This window comes from Suncus etruscus, chromosome 1 (assembly GCF_024139225.1).
Source record: "Suncus etruscus isolate mSunEtr1 chromosome 1, mSunEtr1.pri.cur, whole genome shotgun sequence".
Lineage (NCBI taxonomy): Eukaryota > Metazoa > Chordata > Mammalia > Eulipotyphla > Soricidae > Suncus > Suncus etruscus.
In genome coordinates, this window is record NC_064848.1 from 117,266,726 (window position 1) to 117,292,696 (window position 25,971).

The following is a 25,971-nucleotide window of genomic DNA, read 5'->3' on the forward strand; positions in this document are numbered from 1 at the left end:
AAAAAAGTATTCCACATTTATCAATCAAACCCTTTATAATTTGATACACTAATTAACTCATAGTCACCACATTACAGGCACACAGCAGTCAACTTTTCCACTAGCTGAATCCCTTTGTTAGACTTCTTAGTAATGAATTCAAAGACTTGAGATTTCCAAAAAGAGTAAGGTTACCTCCCAACAAGTTTCCAGACTCTAATTTCTTCACTAGAGAGTGGCTCCATTTTAAGCTCCCCTCAAACAAAGTACAAGCAACAATGTTTAGTCACATGAAGCCTCCATTTGACAAGTTTCACAGATCTTAAAATTTCACTCATTCCAACATCAGAAACTGTGGATTCTGAAGCTCTTCATGATGTTCCAGAAAGGGCTTTGAAGTCTGGCCATGCATGGTATTTTGTGTATGCTTAACTGTTCTAGAAACCTAAGTATTTTCTAACTTTAGCATGCTCCAAGAGCCTTCATTCTTTAAATAAGATCTTTCTGTACAAAAAAAAAACACATCAAACCTGTGTAATTATACATGAGGTGCTCTCCTAGCACCCTAAAGCATTGCAAATTCCCCAAGGGGATGCTGAACAGTGTCAACTAGATGGCTATCTTATAGTTTAGTTGTTCTCAAGTCAAAACTTAGCAGTTGCCGTGGAAATAAAACACAAAAGGAGCTCTTTACCCTGGGAAATAAAAACTCTCTGAAATTTCACTTGAAGATTTTACTTTCAACATGGAAGAAATGCTCCTGCATGATTTGTTTTTGTGAAAATAAAAATGTTTCTTGTTTTCTTACTTGATATAACACATGGCCCATGGATGTAGAAATAAACTTTTAAGCAATTATCATTTTTATTAGCATAATTTGTTTTTATACTCCTGTTGATAAAAATTGTCAACGATATTTGGTCATTTGGAAAACCATTTTTGTGGAGGGAGATACTTGGACCACCTGCAGTGATGCTCAGGACTTACACCTGACTCTGCTCAGGGATTGCTGCTGGCCATGCTCAAATGATCAGACATGATGCCTAAGATTGAACCAGAATGGCCACATGCAAACAAGCATGTTACTCCTGTATATTTTCTTTGTTTGTTTCTGGGCCACACCTGGTGATGCTCAGGGGTTACTCCTGGCTATGAACTCAAAAATTGCTCCTGGCTTGAAGGACCATATGGGATGCTGAGGGATTGAACCCAGATTTGTCCTGGGTCAGCCGTGTGCAAGGCAAATAACCTACCACTGTGCTATCCCTCTGGCCCCTACTCCTGTATACTTTTTTGTAGTCTTAATATTGGAGAACTTTTAATGTTTCATTCAGCTATTCAAGGATACAGAAGCATCACCCTAATGTGTCGTAGATGAGACTATCTACATAACCAAAGGGGAATCTTTCTTCTCTTTCTTCCTTCTTTCTTTCCTTTCCTTCCTTCCTTCCTTCCTTCCTTCCTTCCTTCCTTCCTTCCTTCCTTCCTTCCTTCCTCCCTCCCTCCCTTCGTTTCCTTTACTTCCTTTCCTTTCCTTTCCTTCCTTCTTTCCTTCCTTCCTTCCTTCCTTCCTTCCTTTTTTCTTTTTTATTTGTCTTAGGGAAAGAAGGGAGGGAGGGAAGAAGGGAGGGAGGAAGGAAGAAAGGGAGGAAGGAAGGAAGGAAGGAAGGAAGGAAGGAAGGAAGGAAGGAAGGAAGGAAGGAAGGAAGGAAGGAAGGAAGGCAAAAGAAAAATCTTTAAGTCTCCTCTTTGTCACATAGTTTATCTAGAGAAAATAAGCTTCTCACACATGATCTGTAACTCACAACATGAGGTAACTAAAATGCCATTCCTGTAATTACTCACAGAAATATAAACTTAGTAGCTCGTAGGAGTTAAGATTAAGGGATAGGAGTCAAACTCTGGATTAGATCCCAAGTTCTTAACAGCTGTATGATGTTTGTGCAGTTACATAAACTCGCAGGGTCTCAATAGTCTTATCTACAATATAGGTATGGTGACATAAAACTGTGATCAGCAAAATATGACACACAAACAAAATCATAATAAAAACACATATATGTTTATTTATATACATACTATATGGAACTATTTGGGGAGAGACTGACTAAATCAAATCATTTACACCTGATTCTTTACAGAAAATTTCCTGGCCTCTCACATAAATGGTTGTTGTGAAGATTAAACATAAATCAGGTAAGTAAGAACTGAGTAAGCAGAATCACAGACTTTTTTTTACTCATTAACAGTAAAAAGCTGTTATTGTCATTGTGATCTCATCTCCTTACACTCAGAAAGGTCTTTGTATAAACTTTCTTGGAAGCAGACTGCAGGGCATGAAGTAATGCCTGTGGCTCAGCAGATTCTGCCCTTGGTTGGTGGCGGTGGGCCGAGGTAGTGTGATGGCAGGATGTGATGTGCAGCTGTCGGTAAAGGGCAGAAAGCCTGGTTGGTCACAGACAGCAGCTGCCAGGAGTCATCCATTTCAAGTAACTGATACTCTGTCATTCCTTGATGGAGGATCTCTGAGTCACAGGTGTGTGACACATGCATATTCATCACTGGCTCTACTCATTACTATAAAGGAGATTGAAGAAAGAATGAAGAGGGATAAAACTAAGGTGAGATGATGCCAGCCCTTAGCCCATTTTCATTGCTCTGGCAGTCACTGTTTCCCCAGGATTAATTCTGCTTGTCCAAAATGGGAATCAAGGAGCATTCAGTCTGGTAAATAAAAGTTGAAGGTGTGAGAGATGTAAAAATAAAAATGTAATGTAAGAAATCTAGGCTAACAATTCAAAATAATAGAAAGGATCAAGACCTAGTAATTTATCCTTGAACTGGAATGGGGGCCTCGATTGTACATGTGGGAATAAATTTGGCAACAGCAAATATTACAATGCTTCCCATAAATATTCCAAACAATCTTCACAAAATTGTCCTCCAGGGTAAATATTGAAAGGATTTTAAGACTTTACATGAAGAGAGTCTTCTAGAAACAATCACTGCCTGTATTGGCTTCTGTGTAGGGGCTTTGACATTTCACTCCATCAATTTGCACTTCATTGCTTTTCATGGTAAAAGGATACAGAAAAGACCTGTAAAATTAGAACAGCCAGGATTCCAAATTATTCCCTGCTGGATGCTACTTGGTTTTCATTAGTCCCTTCTGGCAGGATCATAAATAAACTCAAATTCATAACAAGAAGAAAACATCACTACAAAGAAAATGTTGAAAAATGAAATGATTAAGATGGCATTCTCAATTCAATTTTACACAGTTAGAGTTATAAAGTCCTTGGCACTCATGCCAAGAACTTTCCCACCAAAACATGTCATTGGTGTTATTTTTAAATAATTGAGCCCTTCTTTGAATGTGGCAGCTCATTAAACACCATACATTCAACATTTATAGGAGGGTCATTGGTCCTGGAGCTTGCCATCTCAAACAGCCAAGGCTGTCACTGGTAGATATGAAAAGGAGACATTCACACCAAGTGGGAAGACACCATTAAAGACCAGATAAAATGATTTTAAATTTCCCTGTTTATTTAAACAATATTCAAGTTTATTAAAACTGCTTAACAAGCGCCACAGTGATAGTACACTGGGGACAGTATTTGTCTTACATGTGGCTAACCTGAGTTTGATCCCTGGCATCCCATATGGTGCCCCTACCTGGCCAGGAGTGATTTTCAGCACAGAGCCTGAGTCCAGATGGGTGTGGCCCAAAACTCAAAATGACAACAACAAAAAGTCCTGCTCATTCCCAATCTCATATACTAAAAAGATAGTACCATTTCCTAATTATAGTGAAATGAGAATTTCTCTACAATGTCACCCTTTATCTCACCCCCATTAAATCAGTAGCCACACTGAAGTTGTCTGGAAACTAATCCAACCCTTTGATTTATTCTACATAAGAAAATGTGAGCAGTCACACCATTTTCCAAGTCAAAAGACACCTTTTCATTGGCAAGGGGCAAACAGCAAATGCACCTGCAGAGAGACTTCAAGGAAATATGCCCCCTGAAGTTCCCAAATAATGACAATTTACACTTGAGAAAGCAGCCAAGTGGAGCTGACTTGATTACAACCAAAAAAGAGTAATCAACTGATTAAACTATCAACTTCTACTCCCACTGTTTCTGTACTTTTAATCTTAAGTATGAGACTTTCTAAGTAATGAATCTGCACATGCATAGTCTCCTGATACACAAAATAGATATTGATACACACACACATATGTAGGCATAGGCATATAAACATAGAGTTGTGAACGGGCTATATTTTCAGACTTTCAAAAATGAGAGCAGCAGGGAAGGGACAGATTTAGAAACAGTCAACCATTATTTCTGAATTCTAAATTGGTTTTCATAGGTTTCTATAACAAGATAGCAAAGACTAGAAGGCTTTTCTGGGGTCTCAGTTTTACCTTTGGCTTCTGTATTTTTAAGTTTTTTGCATTATTTCATATAAAAGAGACACATATAGATAGCTACAAAGTGTGGATCATATGCTCTGCATGTGCTTGTCTCATGGGTCATCCTGGTGGTCTGCATCAAAGTTAGGCCAGCACATCAGATGAGCCTTCATCCAAGAAATGCCTCAGCCCTCAGTGGAAGTGGTGAAACCCATGCATTTCTAAAAATAAGTGGTAGATATAAATATTGTCTTTCTTTTCTAGCTTATTTTACTTAGCATAATGCCCTCAAATGCTAACCATATTGTCAAAGAAATACTTCCTGTTTTTAAGTTTTCTTTCTTGGGACAACATACTCCCAGAGATCAAGGCTACTTGGGGGATCATGTAGTACAAAGCATCAAAACTGGGGCTCCTGCATGCTAAGAATATACGAAAGACTCTGAACCATCTTGTCATCCAATTTCTTCTTTCTATAGATAAATAATAATGTATTATGTATATACATATATTTTATATAATGCATCTTTATGTATTAATCTGTTAAAAAACAGGTTGTTTCAGTATCTTTTATAAATAATGTTGCAATGATAGGTAGGCACTATTCTTTGGCATTCTATTTTTATTTCCTTACACAGAAATAGAAATTAAGGATCACATGGTAATTCAATTTTTTTTATTTTTCTAGGAACTTCCACACTAATTTTTCTGTGACTATGTGACTTTTTAAATTAATTACATATTTATAATACCTGACCACAAAAATAGTGGCTGGCCTCTTGAAACACATGAATAGAATATGGCTTGAAATAAAAAAATGGCAATTTGTGGGCCGGGCGGTGGCGCTGGAGGTAAGGTGCCTGCCTTGCCTGTGCTAGCCTAGGACGGACCGCGGTTCGATCCCCCGGTGTCCCATATGGTCCCCCAAGAAGCCAGGAGCAACTTCTGAGCGCATAGCCAGGAGTAACCCCTGAGCGGCACAGGGTGTGGCCCAAAAACCAAAAAAAAAAAAAATGGCAATTTGTAACAAAGGTAACTTATAAAAAAATTATTTGCTAAAACTAGGGCCAGAACGATAACACAGCAAATAGGGTGTTTTCCTTACACATAGACAACTACGTTCCATCCCTGGCATCCTATATGATTCCCTGAATACCAACAGGAATGATCCCTGGGTGCAGAGCCAGTAGTAACCCCTGAGCACCAAGTAACCTCCTCCACCAAGCTCCAAAAGAAAATGATGGCTGCTGATACTTCCCAGGTATTCTGTTCCTGGCTTGTGTGGCATTCATAGAAAGTGGGGGGTGTGGGGCTGAAGGGGAGGAAGAATACCCTTTCTGCATGAACTACAGCAGCCCAATACCACATCCTATACCCTCCAAGAGAAAGGACTCAGCTCTGAGACTTAGTCTTAGCAAACTTCCAAGCCACCAAATTTGTTTTAGATTTACAAAAAAAATCCTGAACCTTGTGGCTATGTGCCATCTCAATATTTTATAGCAGTGTCAATTGAGTAGTATTACAGGAAATAAGATAGAAGTTACATAGAAATCTACCAAGATCAGTGTCTTAACAGTAACACAGAAGGCTCAACTAGCACTAATCACAGCCCAGTAAAACTATAGATACTAACTGTAGTAACATCATGGAAAGATATAGCTATCATTTCAAATTGATACTTATTGATCTAAGTTTTGATCATTCTAATTGCCTTTGTGCTATAACAAGCAATATAAGTAACTTTGTGCCTGCATGGAGACAGGTTATGTTGGTGGGTGGGAGATTGAGGACACTGATGAAAAAAATGATCACGCTAGTGGTGGTATTAATGTTTGAATATTGAAAGCCTGAAATTACTTGTATTATGAACAACTCGATAAATCATGGTGTGATAGCAAAAATTAGAAAAAAATGATAACAATTTTTAGACTACAAATTAAGAACACTTCATTTGTTAAAATCAATATAGTCATTTCCAGGATGCATGCTACCAACATGGTTCTAAAGGAAATTCAATTCAACATTTAGTTGCACACAGATTTTTACTTAGGTAAACATATCTTAACTCCAGGTCTTTCCAACATGGCACCACTGCTCTGGACCACTAACAATTTAGGAAAGGCCCATGCTGTGACTCAACTTACATTTTGGACTGTAAAGAAAACATCAGCAAGGAGTACTGAATGACCAACCAAAGAAAGAAAACAATCCATTTCTAAAGCTGCAACTGAGTGTTTCCAATCTTTTTCACACACTAGTCTTTCACTTTTCTTTTCAATCCTGCGTGCTGCACTTCTGAATTCTTCAAATTCAGAAGGTGGAAAGCAATCTCAGAAAGCACTTAACTCAATCAATGTGCAGCCACCCAGAGACTTCCAGAGGGAAATGACAAGCACCAGCGTCAGAGAGTGAAGGGAACTGGAAAGCCTGTGCAAATCCTGAATCATCTGCCTTGTGCAAAGGTAGAAAATTACAGAGGAAATCTTTGGGTTACAAAGATGTCATTTAGGAGGTCACAGCAGCAATTTAAAAAAATGGTACTTTGTTGAATTGAATGATTTTACCTGCCTGCTCACTGCCTAACTTAGAAGCAGCATGCAAATTATCATCAGACAGAACCTAAGCATGAGCTTTTGAATGTTGATTCACCATGGCCTAGACTTCATCTCTATCTGCAATCCAGGGCTAAGGGCAAAATTCCTCCATTTTCTACAACAAGAGATCGAAATGATATTTTGCAATATTTATGTATTCATTCATGTATTCATTCACTGTTGTATTCACTTGTGACTCCACCCCGGATTTACGTGTAACTACCTGCAAGACCCTCCCATTCTTGGGGAGATTATAAAAGGTTTGGCCTCAGGAGCAAAAGGGGATTTTGCAGGCATGGAGCGGTAGCAGGAGCAGAAATGGCTGAGAGACAAGTACAATGCAGGGCTGAATACATATACAGAGTAAAAGGTTATGAGATAAGCCACAAATGCTGGCCAGGGCAAATAAAGATGATATTTCCTGGAACCTGTCTGTGAATGATTTACTCGCCTCTACCTGAACACAGATACCTGCTGGCTGGGGGTTGCAGAAACCCACGTGGCTTGGGTCTGCAGAGAAAAAACTCCATCACCATAGACCTCCATCCGACTCCATCCTAAAGGGCCTTCTTTATTATTTTATTTTAATCAACATTCACTGACTCATCAAAATATGCAGGCTCTTAGGGATGGAGTAAAAGTTATAGTAGGTAGATAACCAATCTGGGTTTAATCCTCGGCATCTCATATGGTTCTCTGAGCACTGCCAGGCATAATTTCTTAGTGCAGAACTAGGAGGAGTTATACCTGAATATCATTGGGTATGGTTCAAAAACAAACAAAAAATAGGCAAACTCTTGCACATATACCATTGTAAATGATTTTTTTAAATGGAGCTCAGACACCTAGTTGAACAATTTGAGCTAGATTCTCAGTCAGAAATCTAAAGAAAAATGACAGAATCTTCTTCTAAAAAAGGACCCCCCAAATGCCTGGATACCTGAGTGACTGATCCATTTTCTACATTCCTTTTATCATGAAAAGCTTGTCCTCTCAATATTTTCTTGAGAAAGTACCAACTATTTTCATAAAATGAAGAACTTCTCTTCTTTAACCACATGTCCATCTCCTTACTGATTTTTTTTTTCTTTTTGGGCCACACATTGTGACATTCAGGGGTTACTCCTGGCTAAGCACTTAGAAATCGCTCCTGGCTTGAGAGACCATATGGGACGCCGGGGATGGAACCAAGGTCCATTCTGGATCAGCCGCATGCTGGGCAAATGCCCTACCACTGTGCTATGGCTCCAGCCCTCTTACTGACTTTTTTGGTTTAGCTTTATTTTCTTGAATTTCACTTGGTATCTATTATGTTATACTCTTGCAGCAGACAGAAAAATCTACTTAGTTTTCTATAAAAAGTAGTTCCTAAATTGAACTTTGATACACTACATGAGTCAGTCATATAGTCCCGTGAAAGACAAAGAATTCTTGAGATAAAAATAGACAAATGTGGGGCCGGGAAGGTGGCGCTAGAGGTAAGGTGTCTGCCTTGCAAGCGCTAGCATAGGATGGACCGTGGTTCGATCCCCCGGCGTCCCATATGGTCCCCCCAAGCCAGGGGCGATTTCTGAGCACATAGCCAGGAATAACTCCTGAGTGTCAAACGGGTGTGGCCCAAAAACCAAAAAAAAAAAAAATAGACAAATGTGGGGCTGAAGAGATAGCACGAAGGTAAGCCTTGCATGCAGAAGGATGGTGTTTTGAATCCCAGCATCCCATGTGGTCCCCTGAGCCTGCCAGGAATGATTTCTGAGCATAGAGCCAGGAGTAACCCCTGAGCACTGCCAGGTGTGACCCATAAATAAAAACAAAACAAACAAACAAAATAAACCCCCCAAAACAGACAAATGTGTTTGCTGTGATCACATCCACATTTATTTATTTTATGTTTAACTTTTTGGTTTTGGTTTTTGGTTTTTAGTTTTTCGGGCCACACCTGTTTGATGCTCAGGGGTTACTCCTGGCTAAGCGCTCAAAAATCGCCCCTGGCTTGGGGGACCATATGGGACGCTGGGGGATCGAACCGCTGTCCTTCCTTGGCTAGCGTTTGCAAGGCAGACACCTTACCTCTAGCACCACCTCACCGACCCCTATGTTTAACTTTCTTATACTGTGAACAAAATTGCTGGAGACAAGAGATGACCTGACTTTAAAATTCACTATTCTGGGATTGGGGGAGATAACATGGAGGTAAGATGTTTGCCTTTCATGCAGAAGGACGGTGGTTCTAATCTTGGCATCCCATATGGTCCCCCAAGCCTGCCAGGGGCGATTTCTGAGCATAGAGCCAGGAGTAGCCCCTGAGTGCTGCCGGGTGTGACCCAAAAAACAAACAAACAAACAAACAAACAAACAAATAAATAAATAAATAAAAAAGATTCACTATTCTGCTGAAATAATTTTAGCTTGGGGCCGGGCGGTGGCGCTGGAGGTAAGGTGCCTGCCTTACCTGCGCTAGCCTAGGAGAGGGACCGCGGTTCGATCCCCCGGCGTCCCATATGGTCCCCCAAGCCAGGAGCGACTTCTGAGCGCATAGCCAGGAGTAACCCCTGAGCGTTACCGGGTGTGGCCCAAAAACCAAAAAAAAAAAAAAAAGAAATAATTTTAGCTTTGACTTGTGACAAATTCTTCTCTGTGCATTTTTTTTTTCAGAGAAAATATATTATCATTCATTTTTGCAGCACACTGAGTTATTTCTTTTTTTTTTTTTTTTTGGTTTTTGGGCCACACCCAGCAATGCTCAGGGGTTACTCCTGGCTGTCTGCTCAGAAATAGCTCCTGGCAGGCATGGGGGACCATATGGGACACCGGGATTCGAACCAACCACCTTAGGTTCTGGATCGGCTGCTTGCAAGGCAAACGCCGCTGTGCTATCTTTCCGGGCCCGAGTTATTTCTATTTTATGTAGTCAAGTCACTTCATCAGCTAAAAAGCTACAATGAAATATCTTTAAAATATTTATTACTGGATGCTATAAAATACAAACAAGGCCAAAGGGAATATATAGAGGTTAAGGAATATGCTTTGCAATATAGAGGACTGCAGTTTAATTCCCAGTAGTACATGGTTCTCTAATCACAGCTGGGTGTAACCCTGGAGGTCACAGAGCACTACTGAAGTGGCAGGTAATCTCAGTAGCACTACATCATCAGGCCCTTGTATTGGCCACTGCCTGGTCAGCCAAGAATTGCTGGGAGGAGCCATGCCCAACCTCCCAGCTTCCTGCACAGCTTGGGAGGACCCACCAATAAAAAAAAGAAAGAGAGAAAATAAAGGCAAATTATTCTTCGTTAGACAAACACATTTTATTTGTCCCCTCTCTCTTTTTTCTTTCCTTTTCTTTCCTTTCCAATTTTACTATTATCTGTACCTGTGCTCTACACTCTCTCATTTAAAATTTCTCACTCCTGCCCCTAGGACACTCCTCAAGGATGTTTATTATCCACAATTATTATTATCCACAGGAGCTTTCCCTCCACCAAATTCTTCACAATTCCTCATCTCTAATTTTTTAATGCCAGGCCCAGCAAATGAATGTGACCATGGACTCTCTCTCCCTGCTGTTTAAAGAATCCCTTCATAGTTCTAAGACAGCAATAAACCTTTGATATATTTACCTTTCACTAAAATTTTGCAACAAGGGAACTCTTACTAGAAGCACAGTCAAGGAGTTGTAAAAACCCTACTTCAGCTATTAAAATGTAAGTTCCATAAAATTGGTGATACACTAAAATTCTATATAATATATGTAAATTATGAATTGCAATATAAGTTAATAAAATCAATTCTGAAGTTACTTCATTTATTATAGTAGTATCTTTGAATTTATACTTTAGGATTCCTATTTCTAATTTTTATTTTGAAACTATTTTTTGACTACATCCATGATGATGTTCATTTCCTATAAGCAGAAATATTCATTTGACTGTATAAGTTTTTATGCAAAATGACTTTTGTATATACATATGAGTCTCCATAAACCATGTTATCAGTTTATTCAAATGGGCAAAAATATCAAAAGCAAAATAATTCAAATTGTAGTTTTAGAGACTACCAAGAAGCATTCATATTACCTCAAATTATTTTTTTGCTTCATTGACATTTTAGTAACCCCGTTTCTCAGTAGCTGTTTTTGTTATTCTAGATACACACGTAGCTACCTTCTCCTTCTGAAATGTCTTAAATCAGATACAGTCTACAAAACGAAATGGAAACCATGTGCCCCATAAAAAACTTCAATAGCACAAATAATAAATAATAGTAAGAGACTCCCACTTGAGGTAGAAAGCTGCAGTCTCTTTACAAATATACTTAGCTGGGGGAAAAAGACATTGGTGAGTGTCCTTTAGCATCGACACTTCATAGTTAGAAGCAATCTATCTTGTCATAATCAAAACAAGGTTCGATCAATACAAAAATACTGTAATGAGATTTTACCATAAAATTGTTGAGTATGTCTGTATGTATTCAACTAGATACTGGGTTGAGGGGGAGGGGACAGGGAAAAGCAATAGAACAGTGAGAAGAATATTTGCAATGCAATTAGGGGGGGACAGTACACTGAGTATATGCCAGACGAAGGGGCCTCCCCTTAATTCATACACTCCAATGTCTTCCTGTGACATACAGCATCAGACTGCACTTCCTACAGTTTTAAACTTTCATCAGTTAACTAGATGTTTACCTCATTTGGACATGCAACATTTCCGTGCACCATCCAGCTCCACATCTCTTGTTCCAACACCATCTGTCACTTAAGCTTCCACAGAATTAAAAAATTTTCAATTCAAACTAATCTATTCGGCACTCCAACTGAAGCTATAATTCAAATTTCGACATGAAGCTTGAATTCCTTTTCAGTATTCTTCAACTTTGACCCAGCTCCCCCTCCCTCCTTCACTGAAAAGGGCCAAGACAACAGCCCAGCAAGTGGGGCAGGCAAAACAGGCTTCCTTTGTTCACTTTGTCCTCTCAGCTCTCTATTGAGGTGAGGGACTGAAAGCCTCACTAGGCTTTGGAAGGCAGGCAGCATACTAGCCATCTTTCCTTAAAGACCAAAAACCTTCGGGATGAAACTCTTTTGGCAGTCCATTTTCACCTTAAGGCATTATTACTGGAAGATTAGTACTTTTCCTTTCCCTTTCCCTTGAGAGAGAAACTGTGAATAGTGTTTAACATGGGTTTGTAATGCTTGTCAAAAATGTGTGCCGTAAACCATACTATTCAAATGCCAACAGCATCTAAAAGAGGCATAAAATTAGCTTTAAAGTATAAATTTGAAGAAAAAGATCACTACATACTGAATACATATACTGAATTTTTTGAATGCTCTCAGCCCACTTGAGAAAGATAAATCAAATTCATTGCATATTACATAGTGGGAGACCTCCTACAGGATTCCCTCAGATTGCCCTGGGAATATTTTTTTCTGGTTACAGAGGGCTTTGAACCAATATTCCATGTAAATCATAAAATTTGAATATATTTTAATAACATTCAAAATATCCTACCCAGCCTTTCCTATCATCTTTAATAAAAAAAAAAAAATGTTTGAAGAGCCATTTTTGACTGATACCACCATTCTCATTCCCGAATGTATTAAAGGATGTTTTAATAAGGAGCAATATGGAAAGAAAATAGAGGACACAGAAGAGAAGATTAGTCATTCCTATTTTAAAACTGAGTAAGTCATCTGGACAGCAGATGTAATAGATGATAAGACTTATTCTTTTTACCACTGGCATTTCTTATATTCACTAGTTTGGCCACATGAGGGAACCCTCCATCAAAAAGTTTAAGATTACCTTTTTCTAATTTGAAATTCTAATCCTGTAGTCAGTAAAATAGGTCAATTAAATTGACACCACATTTTATTTATTAAGTCAGCTAAGCAATTATAATTGGGCGGTGAGGGTTTTATGCTGTCATTTTTAACGATTCAATGTCAGAAAAAATGCCTGATGCAGACTTGTAATTGACAACTCCAACATACCCTTGAATGGTCAACATGGGATCTCTCTCTCTTTCTGTTCATAGACTGGAGGGAAATCTGCTAGATCTGAGTTAAAATAATATTTTCCATTTTTCCCAGTAAAATAAAAAAAATTCAACCTATCCTCATAACAAAATCACTTAGTTACAAGTGTACAAAAGATATACAAAATCTAATTCAATTTCTGTTAACAGTGAGTGGATGTCACCAATACTGATTTATACAGGGTTTCCTATGACACACATATCCACAAGATCTCTTTCTTATTTTTCAAAATATGTGTGTTAATAACTTTTAGAAACTATGCATCTCCTAATTAATAAAAGTTAAACCAAATGTCGGAGTGTGGGTCAGAGGTAACATGCATATAGTTATATGTATATATATGCATATATATAAAACTTTATATGTAGATTGAACCACATGCTGTAAACATGGATTGGACTGTAGCACTGCAAAGATAGTTAAACTAGTAAAGCTGAAAACACCATGAATGATTTGTTAATAAATAGTCTAGTAATTTATAACTTTAAAGTAATATCTAGGGACAGAGCAATAGTACAGAGTAGGGTGTTAGCCTTGTATGCAGTCTACCTGGGCTCAACCCTTGGCATCACATATAGTCCCCCTGAGTTCCACTAGGAGTGTAGACCCAGAATAAGTCCTGACCATCACCAGGTATGGCCCCAATTCAGATATTATCAAGGAAACAGAAAATAATTAGAGAATGATGCAGAGAAATCAAAATCTTTATGCATTTTTGGTCAGACTGTAAATAGCACAACTTCTAAGAAAAACAATATTATGATTCTACAAAATCTACTAAGTAGGGGCCGGTAAGGTGGTGCTAGAAGTACGGTGTCTGCCTTGCAAGTGCTAGCCAAGGAAGGACTGCGTTTTGATCCCCTGGCGTCCCATATGGTCCCTCCAAGCCAGGGGCAATTTCTGAGCGCTTAGCCAAGAGTATCCCCTGAGCATCAAATAGGTGTGCCCCCCCCAAAAAAAAAATCTACTAAGTAAAATTTCCATGTGACCCAGTAATCATGTTTCTGGATATGTACCCAAAATAACTGAAAGCAGTAACTTGAAAATATATTTGTACAAACATGACCATAAAGGCACTACTCATAATAGCCAAAAAATAGAAGTTCAATTGTTATTAACAGATACATTATTAACACAGTACATATATGCAATGGATTATTATTTATGTTTTTTTTTGTTTTTTGGGGGGGGGCCACACCCTGGACGCTCAGGGGTTACTCCTGGCTATGTGCTCAGAAGTTGCTCCTGGCTTCTTGGGGGACCATATGGGACGCCGGGGGGATCGAACCGCGGTCCGTCCTAGGCTAGCACAGGCAAGGCAGGCACCTTACCTCCAGCGCCACCACCCAGCCCCTATTATTTATGTTTTTAAAGAAAGCAATTCTCACACATGAATGAGACTTAAAAGCATTTTATTAAGTAAATAAAAAGAAACCAAAAAAAAGGACAACATATTATATGATTACACTCCTATGAAATACATGGCTTAGTCAAAGTTATAGAGATAGAAAGCAGAATAAGTTTGCAGAGGAAGTCATGTCTAATGAGTATAGAGATTCAGCTTGAGATAAAAAACTATTCTACAGATAGCAGTTTCAGAACAATATTTAATTTTAACATTACTAAATAATATAATTTTAGTATTAATATCATAATAAAATTTAGCAATACCATGGCATTTTCTGTAAGTGTTTGCTCCCCTATGGGGCTCAAAAAAAATACATGCTGGCATGTGCAAGGTCTTGAGTTTGTCCCAGACACAGCATGACCCTCTAAACATGGAGGTATGGTAGCCCTCAAGCACCTCAAGGCATGAGCTTCATTGCAACACTAAACCATCAGTTTCACACTTTTAGTTTGGAGAGGCTCCTGGACACAGTTCTGGCTCCCAGAACTGCTGACTGTGGCTCCTATTAAAAGTTTCTTAAATATGGGCCAAAGACACAGAGCAAGGGTTAAGACACTTGCATTCCATGTAGCACCCATCCAGTTCAATCCCAGGCAGCACATGGTTCTCAGAATACTTGAATATGTTCCCATAACCTGAAAATAAATCAATGATTATTTTAAAATACTACAAAAGGAACTGGAGAAATAGAAGAGTGGCACTCATCTATGGGTTTTAAGAAAAATGAAAGACATTCTTGCAATAATAATTTTCAGACAAAAAAAGAGCTGGAAGTCACAGCTCACCTCAGGAAGCTCACCACAAAAGAGTGATAAGTTTAGTTAGAGAAATAACTACATGTTGAAACCTGTCCTAATAATGAGAATGTATGAGTGGAAATGGAAAGCCTGTCTAGAGTATAGGCGGGGGTCAGGTGGGGAGGAGGGAGAATTTGGGGACATTGGTGATGGGAATGTTGCACTGGTGATGGGTAGTGGTTCTTTACATGACTGAAACCCACACACACAATCATGTATGTAATCAGGTATTTAAATAAAATATATATCATATATATAAAGAAAAATATACAATAGGCCTCAAAAAAAAAAAAAGAAATAGAAGAAGTGGGTAAGGTTCTTCCTTGCATGTGGATGACCCAGGTCCGATCCCCAGCTCCTTTGAGCTCCCCAAGGGATGCAAGAGTAAGTAAAGAGTATAGTGCCAAATATGCTCCCAAAATAAAACAAATAACAATAATAATTTTTATTAAACAGAACAATAACCTGATATTAAAAAACTTTAGCTACTAAAACATGAGACAGAACCTATCACCATACTTCTCTCTCCACATTTGCAACAAAAAGATGAATATTCATCAGCTTATTTGGGCACATTTTCTTCATTGACATTGTTGTTTAGGGGACATATCTGGCAAGGCTCAGAGCTTACTCCTAGCTCTAAGTTTAGGATATTACTTCTTGGTAGTGTTTGGGGGAGATCTTATGTGATGCGTCAGGATCAAACCCAAGGTCAACAACATGCAAAAGCAAGAGTCCTACCACACTAACTATTGTTCAAGGCCTTGGCATGTTTTCATATTCTTAGAAACTTGAGCTTCTGAAGCAATTAAAGACTTTTAAAATGACTGGGCTTTTAATTTCACTGGGAAGACAAAAAGTTAAATAGATAAGCCTCTGGATTCTTGCCAATGCCAGAAAAATCCTTAGCATCAACTCAGTCCTCACTGGACAGGAAGATTCAAAGTCCTTTAGGTGGGGAGTAGAAATTCAAAGAATATCTAAATGGAGTTAGGTAATCATCTTCAAATCATCTCAGCAATTGACAGTTGGCCTGGTACAACTTTTGGACACAAACACACACAGCATCCCAGGGACTAATTTAGATAAAACTCTATAATCTAAGTAAAAATATCATATGGGAGGGGCTGGAGAAATGGCATGGAGGGTAAGGCCATTTGTCTTGCATGCAGAAGGTTGGTGTTCAAATCCTGGTATCCCATATGGTCCCCTGAACCTGCCAGGAGTGATTTCTGAGCATAGAGCCAAAGCAGGACACATATATATAATATGGGGGACCAGAGTGATAAGCAAAGAGGGCATGGCATTCCCCAGATAATATATAACATAACATAACATGATATTTTATAACATAATATTAATCACTAATAATTTGTGTAATGAATATTAATTATTAATTATATGGTATAAATATATCCTATTATATCATGTATAACTTTGATGTTTATCATATTATTATATTATATTATATTATGATATATAATATTACATTATATTACATTATATTACATTATATTATATTATATTATATTATATTATATTATATTATATTATATTATATTATATTAATCTGAGGCCAAAGAGAGAGCTCAACAGAATAAATGCATGCTCTGCATGAGGAAGGCCTGGGTTTGATCCCTAGTACTTCATTGTCCCTGGAACACTGCTGGGAGTATTCTCAGAGAATTAAGTGGGAGTAGATGTCCCTGTCCTTCATCATCCCCAGCATCTCTCTTGGAGTGGCTCAAAAAAAAAATCTCTCTTGTCCTTCATCCCCAGCACATTCTCATTAATATTTTAATGAGGGAGCCAGAGCACTGGCACAAGTGGTAGGGCATTTGCCTTGCACACGCTAATCTAGAAGGAACTGTGGTTCAATCGCCTGGCTTCCATATGGTTCCCCCAAGCCAGGGGCAATTTCTGAGTGCATAGCCAGGAGTAACCCCTGAGTGTCACTGTGTGTAGCCCAGAAACATGCACAGGCATGCAGAGGAGAGAATAAATGAGCACAGATGTAGAAGATGGCTCTCTTCAAGACAAGAAGAGAATGAATCAAAATCCAACTAGCCTAGTGCTCTGATTTTGGGTTTTTAGTCTTTAGAACTGTTAGAAAATGAACATTTATTCTTTAAGTCACCAATCTATGATATGCTGGGAAGATTTTATGAGTGGGAGTTACACCTGGTAGTACTAGGAGGCTACTCTTGAGTCTGTTCCCAGGATCCACTCTTGGCAGACTCCATAGACCTTATGGGATGTCAGGGATCTAACCCGGGTTGTCTACAGACAAGTCCGTCACCCTACCTACTGTTGTTAGGACTATCAAAGCTGAGATAAAGACCTTGTGGTTTCGTGGTGAGAAGACCAAGGTTAAAGAATAGGTACCTCAGTGGCTTACCACAGTGGGAAAGCAGTGATAGGAGGAGTTACAAGAGGGCTTTCTTAGATGTTCTTCTTTTAAGCACTGAAAACTGAGTGTTTTTAGTTTGTGAAAGTTCATAAAGCTGCATATTTATGATATGTGTAAAAAGAAATTCTTGAGTGCCGAAGTGTGTCATCATAGATTATTAGAAGTGTTCTCAAGAGTCAGGAATTCTTACTTTTTCTCATCACTCCATCCTCAGTTCTGAGAACAGTAAGCCATGAACTCAGCAAACATCCATGCATCAATCAAAGTACCTCTACTTGAAAGTTTCTTATGGGATCTCATTAAGTAATTTCTTTGATCATGCACAATACCTGCAATTAAGTTATAGTCAAAAGAAACTTCTTAATTGATTTTTGGGCCACACTCAACGGCACTCAAGGTTTACTCCTGGCTCTGCACTCAGACATCGTTCCTGGCAGGCTCAGGGGACCATATGGGATTCAGGGCATCAGACTCAGGTTGGTCCTGGGTTAGCCACATGTAAAGCAAATGCTCTACCCACTGTGCTATTGCTCAGGCCACTCTTAATTGATTTCTTAAGCCCTGGGTATAGACATTTTTAGAACCCTATTATTTGAGCCTCAAGACATTAACACACCTTTGTCATTGTCACATAAGCCTCACAGGAAGCACCACTTCCAAAGATAACTTTCATCTATTATCACTGCTTCAAGAACAAAATGAGGTGGTGTAAGGTCTCTGACCTACTGTTCAAAGATCTCATCACAACTCTGCATTAGAAAGGTGAGTAATCACTCTGAAGTCCATTGTACTAATTTAAATCCAAAGGTTTAGCTATAGTGTTTTCTTTCTCATTTAAGATTCCTGGACCTTGTGACATGTTTATTAACTTCCCTGTAAATAAAACAGAAAGTCAGGGCCTGACTGATACAGCACAGCAGGTAGGATTGTATTCGGTCAATCTGGGATGGACTGGGGTTTGATTCCCAGCATCCCAAATGGTCCTCCAAGCCTGCCAGGAGAAATCCTGTGTGCTGACCCAAAAACAACAAAAAAGCAGGTTGAAAGACCGTGAATCAGTGGAATTAAGAATAAAAAAAAAAAAAAAAAAGAATCCTATTTTTTTTTCAATTAGCCAGTTAATTAGTGATTCTAAAAGGCAATCTAGGAATAACTGATTTAACTTTTCCTCAACTTCTTGTTTTTACTACTTAACATGCAGCACTCTTGTAAAGGCAGCACACAGTCTTATATATTTAGATTATCACATGATTGCCTAAGATTTAATGTGAGAGTCCTATTCAAACTGACCCTCCAATTTGAGGAGTAAAACTTCTGCAGTCAAAGGAGTCTATAAAGGAGATTGTGGGCCAAATCCTGAAACTGAAGCATCTGCCAAATAGAAACGTTTGCCTTTTCTTTAAAAAAAAAAAAAAAAAAAAAAAAAAAAAAAAATCATATCCATGATGTGCCAGGAACCTCTCAGGTTCTCTGTGTAGCAGTGGGCTCTGGTCAGTCAGAACAGCACAGTAATTGTAATTGGTTAGATTGTGGGTTAACAGCTGCCATGCACTTAAAAGCTAATAGGAATAAAGGAACATGTAAAGGAATTCAAGGGCAATACAGGGCAATAAAAGGCTATTCCACAATACAATTCACTGAATTACAATATTGCCTGCTACTGTGAGGTCTGCAGGGGTCAGAATTAAATGGGTTTATAATATGGCCTTGATTTTGAACACTGGGTGGTTTTGGGGCTTTCCAGAACTCATCAGACTCCACCATTTTTATAGTCTTGGATGGAACATAGAGGGATAGAAAAGTTAATCCCACTTCTTAGGAGGCACCTAGGAAAAGTTACTCAAGTTAAAGTCTCCACCTCCTAACCTTATTATTCTTAGTTGAAGTACCATTCTATAGGTGTCCTTTAGTGTATAGTGTATATCATATATAGAAACATAATCACCAGTTTTAGAACTAGGTTATGCGGGAAATTAAACGAGATGGTACATGTACCTACACAACAGGAACAAACGACACATGCCCGCACATCTGAAGCTCTCTCAAAAGAAAATGTTGACTATCATTATCATTAAAGTAGAAAACAACCAATTGCCTTAATCCATGCCAGTCCTTCCCCGAAGGTCTCTCTCTCTCTCTCTCTCTCTCTCTCTCTCTCTCTCTCTCTCTCTCTCTCTCTCTCTCTCTCTCTCTCTCTCTCTCTCTCTCTCTCTCTCCTGAGCTACTATTACGATATTACAATATTATAATAACAGGGCCTAGTTAGCTTGAAACAGACAATCCCACACAAGGTTAGTAGGTTTCTACTCCCTGATCACCCTGTTCCTTCCTAGGACAGCCCCAGGGGGAGCTCCGGGTGCAGAACCAAGGCCTCCATCCGTCCCCATTCAACTCGCCCGCATCTTTGCGGGCAATGGCCTTGCTCAAGGAAGCGAAGACCTGCACCTCGGTGCTTGAGCCTGGAGGGGCTTAGAGGAAAGAACATTTTCCTCCAAGCACAGACAGTGCGGCGCCTGATGTAGCCTGTGCTCTAGAAGGAACTAAATAAATAAATACATACATAAATGAATGAATGAATGAATGAAAGGCAAGAGCGAGGTGGGCTGGAAAAGACTACCACCGGTCGGCGCCCTCCCCACCCCGGTGCTAGCAGCTGCGAGTGAGTCCCGGGTGTGCTAGAGGGAGGACTCGCTGCCGTCTGGAGCAGAGGGCCGGGCTGGAGAGGAGGCAAGCGGGAAGGAAGAGGAGGTCGGCCTGTTCCGCAGCCGCCAGCCCCGAGGACCCTTCCTTCCTTCCAGCGGCTGCTGTGCAAGGTGCAAGGACAAGTCCTGCGTTGGCTGCAATGACAAGTCCCGCTCTCAGCAGATCAGCTCCTCCTTTTTGAAAGCGGGCTGAAAAAGGCTGAAGCCCTGCGAGGCGGGAGACCTTCGCCCCAGCGCGGCGTGGAGCGGGCCGGGGACTGCGCACCGCACGGATGGCGCTGCCCGCTGCGGCTCTGCTCCCGCGCCCGCAGTCCTTCCCGGCTCCGCTTAACCCGGGCGAGGCCGGTGCCAGACAGATGCTACCGTTAGGAGCCGGCGCCGGGAAGCGGGAATGCGGGGTCCACCCCAAGCCCCGCCGGGCGAGGCGGCTGGGAGGGACCCGGGCATTCTCCAATCCCCAACACGCATCACCCCTGGCTCCGCACCTGTAGGGCCCACAAAGCCTCCGGCAACGACCGCTCCCTTCTCCCCCGAGCCGCCTTCCGTGTGTCTTTCTAGATCCCCGCCCCGACTTCTCTGCGCCGCGACTTCTCTGCCCGCCCGGCTCCGGCAGAGCGGCTTTGCGCTTGGCTGCGGGAACCGGCGGGCGCTCGGCGCAGGTGGAAGGAGGGAGGAAGGAAGGGAGGAAGGAAAGAAGGAAGGAAGGAAGCGCCCGCGAACAAAGCCCACGCCCAGAGGTGTCCGCCGGGACCCGAACGCGCCCTCGCCCGTGCGCTCCCGCACCTGCTCTCCCCGCCCCGCCGGCATGCGGCGTGACACCCCGCGGTCCGCGGTCCCCCAGCAGCCCCGGACGCCGGGTAGCGGCCCCGACCGAGTAGCAGCCTCTCCCGGTCCCGCTGCCCGCCGAGCACCCTCCAGGAGAGCCAACCGGGGCTTGCGAGGATGCGGGGGCGCGGAGGAGAAGTTGCCGGCAGATGGCAAGGAGGGGCGCGGAGCCACGGTCGTTCCGCGGGGCTCTCCCCCGGCGGGTGCCTGTCCCCCTTCTGGAGGTGGCCTGGGGCGGGAGGGGGGACCCAGAGACTCGGTTCCAGTTCCGCGCCGCCGCGACCGCCGGGAGAAGCAGCTGGCACGGCGCTGCCAGTGGGAAGCGCGCCCAGCCGAAGCCCAGGCCGGGGTCCCAGCCAGCACCCCGCACCCTCCACAGCCACTGGAGCTGGACCGGCCCCCGCCGGGCGCTCCCCGAGCTACTCACCTTCTCGCTCCGGCCGCGCCCACCGGTGCTCCGGGAGGGCAGCCCGGGAGCCCCGAGGTCCCTGGGGTGCTGGACGGCGAAGGAGCGGGTGTCAGCCCCGGCCAGGCGGGCCCTGCGCAGTCCCCTCCGCCCGCGCGGCTCCGGCTCCGGCTGCGGCTGCGGCGCGCGTCCGCCCTCCGCGACCCAGGCGAAGTGAAGCTGGCCCCGCGCCGCGCGCGCCCCCGGCTCTGCGCCCGCCCTGCGTCTCGTCTCGCTCGTCCGCCTCCCGGATCGCTCTGCTCTGCCGGCCCTGCCCGCCCGCCCCTCCGCCCCGCACCGAGGCTCCCTCCCGGCGTCCCCGCCTCGCCTCGCCTCGCCTCGCCTCGGCCCCGCCCGACCCGTCCCAGCGAATGGGCTCCAGCCTCTTCACGCGCCCCTCCCGGGAGGTGGGTGGGTGGGGGGACACCTGAGCGGCCGCGCCCCCCGCCGCCACCGCCGTCCACCCGGGAGCTTGTTGGACTGCTGGGTGCGGGGATGGGACAAGTAGCGTTTTGATGTTCCCGAAAATGGGAGGTGTTTGTTTTTTTTTTTTAATCTATGTCACCCTCTTCTGTGTAGGTGTTTCAATAAGAAACACCCTAAATGCCCACCCTTCCACCCCCATATTACATTTTCTTTTAAAATATTTCAGTTCTTTGAAACGCACCAGTTTTGTAAACCAGTTTGAAAACCAGTTTTGATGCGATTGATGATGGGGAGGAGTGTTTGAAATGATTTGGGTTTGCAACCTTCTCTAGAATGGGATCCCCACATGGAAAGTGGAAACAGATTTTGGTACAAGGAATCAGGTCTGCGAGTCCCACAGAAGGGGACCGGTTCCTATTTGCTTTTTTTTTTTTTTTTTTTTTTTTTTGACTGATTTGGGCACTTTGCGGAGAATAAAGTACAGCATTAAAAAAAAAAAGTGGCTATTTTTATTTTTAAAAGTGACATTTTACCAGTACTGTAGGCTGATAGTACAGGTTCCAGAGCCCTCCTTCCACGCCCTACTCTCTCCCTCCCACACACACACACACATAGAGCACTCCACCTCCTACCTGGGAAATATTCCAAATCTTGATCATTGCACCCAAGTTCAGGTCCTCCAAAAGACACTCTGGCACAAAGGCCATTTTACCAGTTTGTTCTCCAGTGCTTCCTTCCCACCTCAGTGGCCTACACCGGAGTTGACTCCAACCCTCCATGCTGAGACCTGGTTGACTTTGGTTTTCTGTTTTATTTCAGCAAAGCTTTGCTGAAATCCCTAGGTGCCTCAGCCCACCCTAGCTCTAGCTCCCTGCTAGGGATGACGATTTGAGTGGTTTTCAGAAAGGCTCAGAATCCATTGCAGACATAGAACAGGAGTTAAGGGACCCAGGGGTGTTTGATCACTGGCACTGCTCTTGGTTTTCCTCAAATACCACTAGGAGTGACCCAGAGCACAGAGCTAGGAGTAAACCCTAGGGTGTAATCCCAAAAGGCACAGTCATACTTTCAAAGTCCTGACAGTTCTTTCTTTCCATGAATCTCCCCCAAGTCTCTCTCTCTGTCTCTGTCTATCTCCTTTCTGTCTATCTCTGTCTCTGTCTCATTCTCTCTCTCTCTCTCTCTCTCTCTCTCTCTCTCTCTCTCTCTCTCTCTCTCTCTCTCTCTCACACACACACACACACACACACACACACATTTGAGCTTTCCACTTCACCTCACATCACTGATTGTTCTTTTCCTGGAGGTGCTGTGGGGACCATGTGTAAAGCAGGGGCTCAAACTGGGGTCTGCCAGGTTTGAAGCAAGTTCCCTACCAGATGTACTATGTCTCTGGCCCCCAATGAGTAAGTAGTCTTTCTTAACTCCTTTTATAACCTTCCTCTCCAGCACCCCAACTAAACAGAGTCCCTTGTTCCTGAAAGTCCAGTTTCTGAAAGACTTTTTTCCCCAACCAAATTGTACTGATTTGATGTAGGTTTACAATATTACAAAATGTCAGTTCACCTAACTCTAGGAGCTTAAGACTAAAGAGGCTGGGGAGATAGTACAGTTTGAATAGCACTTCCCTTGCACAGGCTGACTATTTGGATCCAGTGCCTTATATGGTTCTCCAACACTTCCAGGTGTGATGCCTGAGAGCAGAGTTAGGAATAAGCTCTGACACCGCTGGGTGGTACCAAAACAACACAGTTCTTGAAAAGAACCAGAACTTGAGAATACTTCAGAAATTTGACAAACTGCCCAGTACATATTAACCTGCTAATATAACTACTCTCAGTGTATGTGCTGGCAGAAGGAACACCCCTGATTTGTACTGGCTGTCTCCTTAGTTACATCATTCTCGTCCTGGATATTTCTCAATCAATTTGACTGGATTTCCTATTTCAATTTCGGTGCTAAGAAATGCTAGTGTCGTTCATGAAGTGGGCTGTAACTTCCAGCCCTCCTCTCTTTTGTCTCTGAAAATTATTGCAAGAATCTCTTTCTCTCTCTCTCTCTCTCTCTCTCTCTCTCTCTCTCTCTCTCTCTCTCTCTCTCTCTCTCTCTCTCTCTCTCTCTCTCTCTCTCTCTCACTTATCTCCCTCAGTCTGTGAACTATCCTAACAATGAGAATATACGAGGGAAATAGGAAGCTTGTTGAGAGTACAGGTGTGTGGGGTGGGGAGGAGGAGATTTGGGACATTGGTGGTGGGAATGTTGCACTGGTGATGGGGGGTGTGTGCTCTTTTATGACTTAAACACAACCACAATCATGTTTGTAACCAAGGTGTTTAAATAAAAAATATTATTAAAAAACTAAAAGAGAAATGCTAGTGTCAGAACTGGAGCAGTGGCACAAGCTGTAGGGCATCTGCCTTGCACATGCTAACCTAGGATGGACCATGGTTCGATCACCATGTTCCATATGGTCCCCCAAGCTAGGAGTGATTTCTGAGTGCATAGCCAGGAAGGAGTAACTCCTGAGCATCACTGGGTGTGCCCCAGCCCAAAAAAAACAAAAAACAAAAAAAAACAAAAAACAAGAAATGCTAGTGTCTGTTTTCCTTTTCCAGTTAATAACAGAATGGATCCAATTTCTAGAAGTAAAATTACCATCACCCTATCCTTTAGTAACTCCTGTGGCTGCCATAATGTACTTTTAGTTATTTATTCATTCTAACAAATTTGTGGACCCTAGTGAAGGACAGTGGTAACATTGCTACCTTTCTACCTGACTGTCATGACATTTGAGTGCTCTCAGAGTACCAGGAACTGAATGAAGTAGATCATATGTGTTGGTACATTTAATCCTCACAGGCCATCTAGAGATGAATAGCATTGTTAACCCTTTCTTAGAAAGAGTTGCCTAAGATAAACCTGACTCTGGCTATTCTTCTTTCCTAAAATGTCCTCCCTTAAAATGTTGCAAACAGACTTCAAATATAATTATTAGTACATTGATTCTGTAAAAAAATTTTTTTGTTTTTGTTTTGCTTTATGTGCCACACCCTGTGGTACTTGGGGTTGCTCCAGGCTTTGCTCTGAGGAATCACTCTTGGCTCAGAGGACAATATGGAATCCTGAGAATTGAACCTAGAATAACCTATATAAGGTTAAGTACCCTACCTGCTGTACTATTGCTTCAGCTCCCTGTAAGATTTATAAACAGTAAAGAAACAGGAGTTTCAAGATCTCAAAGTTGCCTTCTGAATAGTAAGATTAGCCCAGCATCAAACTATATGAATAGTCCATATGTCCTTATGTTAACACATCGGTTCTGGACTGGTAACATCCTGGAAAGATCTGAAACTGGGTAGGAGCAAGAAGAAATTATCTTTAGAAACGATGGGCGTTAGTATTCTAGGAGTTGGAGAAGGGAAATATTAAGCCTTGTACAGGGAAGTCACTCATAATGAAGAACTTTTTTTACCAAAATAACAACATTGTTCCCTTTCAGACAATATGAGTTGCTTATCCACAGAATACAAATGATTGTTTTTCACAAGAAACTAAGGATAACTTTGCCCAGAGTCGGATGTATTTGCTAAAAAACAAAATCATTTTGCCTCTATTTCAACAGGAATTTTTTTGCATTCATTGCTCCCTCTTTGTTTTTACTGCCAAGTTTAAATACAACTGAACTGTTCACTAATCTGATATTTTTGGACCAAATCTATGGCAGTTACTCTTTCATGACTAGGAACTAGGAAGGAGGGAGATCACATTAAAAAAAAAACAGTTTGTTCTGTTCCTGGCAGGGTTGATCTATGATCCAAAAAAATGAAAAAGATTCAGAGTACAGATGTCCCTGTACTAAACTATTTGCATGTGCTGGTCCAAGGGTTTAATAAATGTATCTCTCAGAAATAACACTGATTAC

General features: G+C 41.8%; 1 protein-coding gene across 24 annotated transcripts in view; it reads right to left on the bottom strand.

The window, feature by feature from the left end:
* Window positions 1-21,760, bottom strand: part of NRCAM (neuronal cell adhesion molecule) — a 303,075-nt gene extending 281,315 nt beyond the window's left edge. For 17 of the 24 annotated variants that reach the window (XM_049783088.1, XM_049783072.1, XM_049783054.1 and 14 more), the window contains exon 1: window positions 21,606-21,759. The gene's annotated coding sequence lies outside the window, so the exon portion shown is untranslated. Of the gene's footprint in view, window positions 1-21,605 lie in introns of all 24 variants that reach the window. The other 7 variants (XM_049782984.1, XM_049782960.1, XM_049782955.1 and 4 more) reach the window with 1 other exon arrangement.
* Between the last annotated feature and the right edge of the window lie 4,211 nt (window positions 21,761-25,971).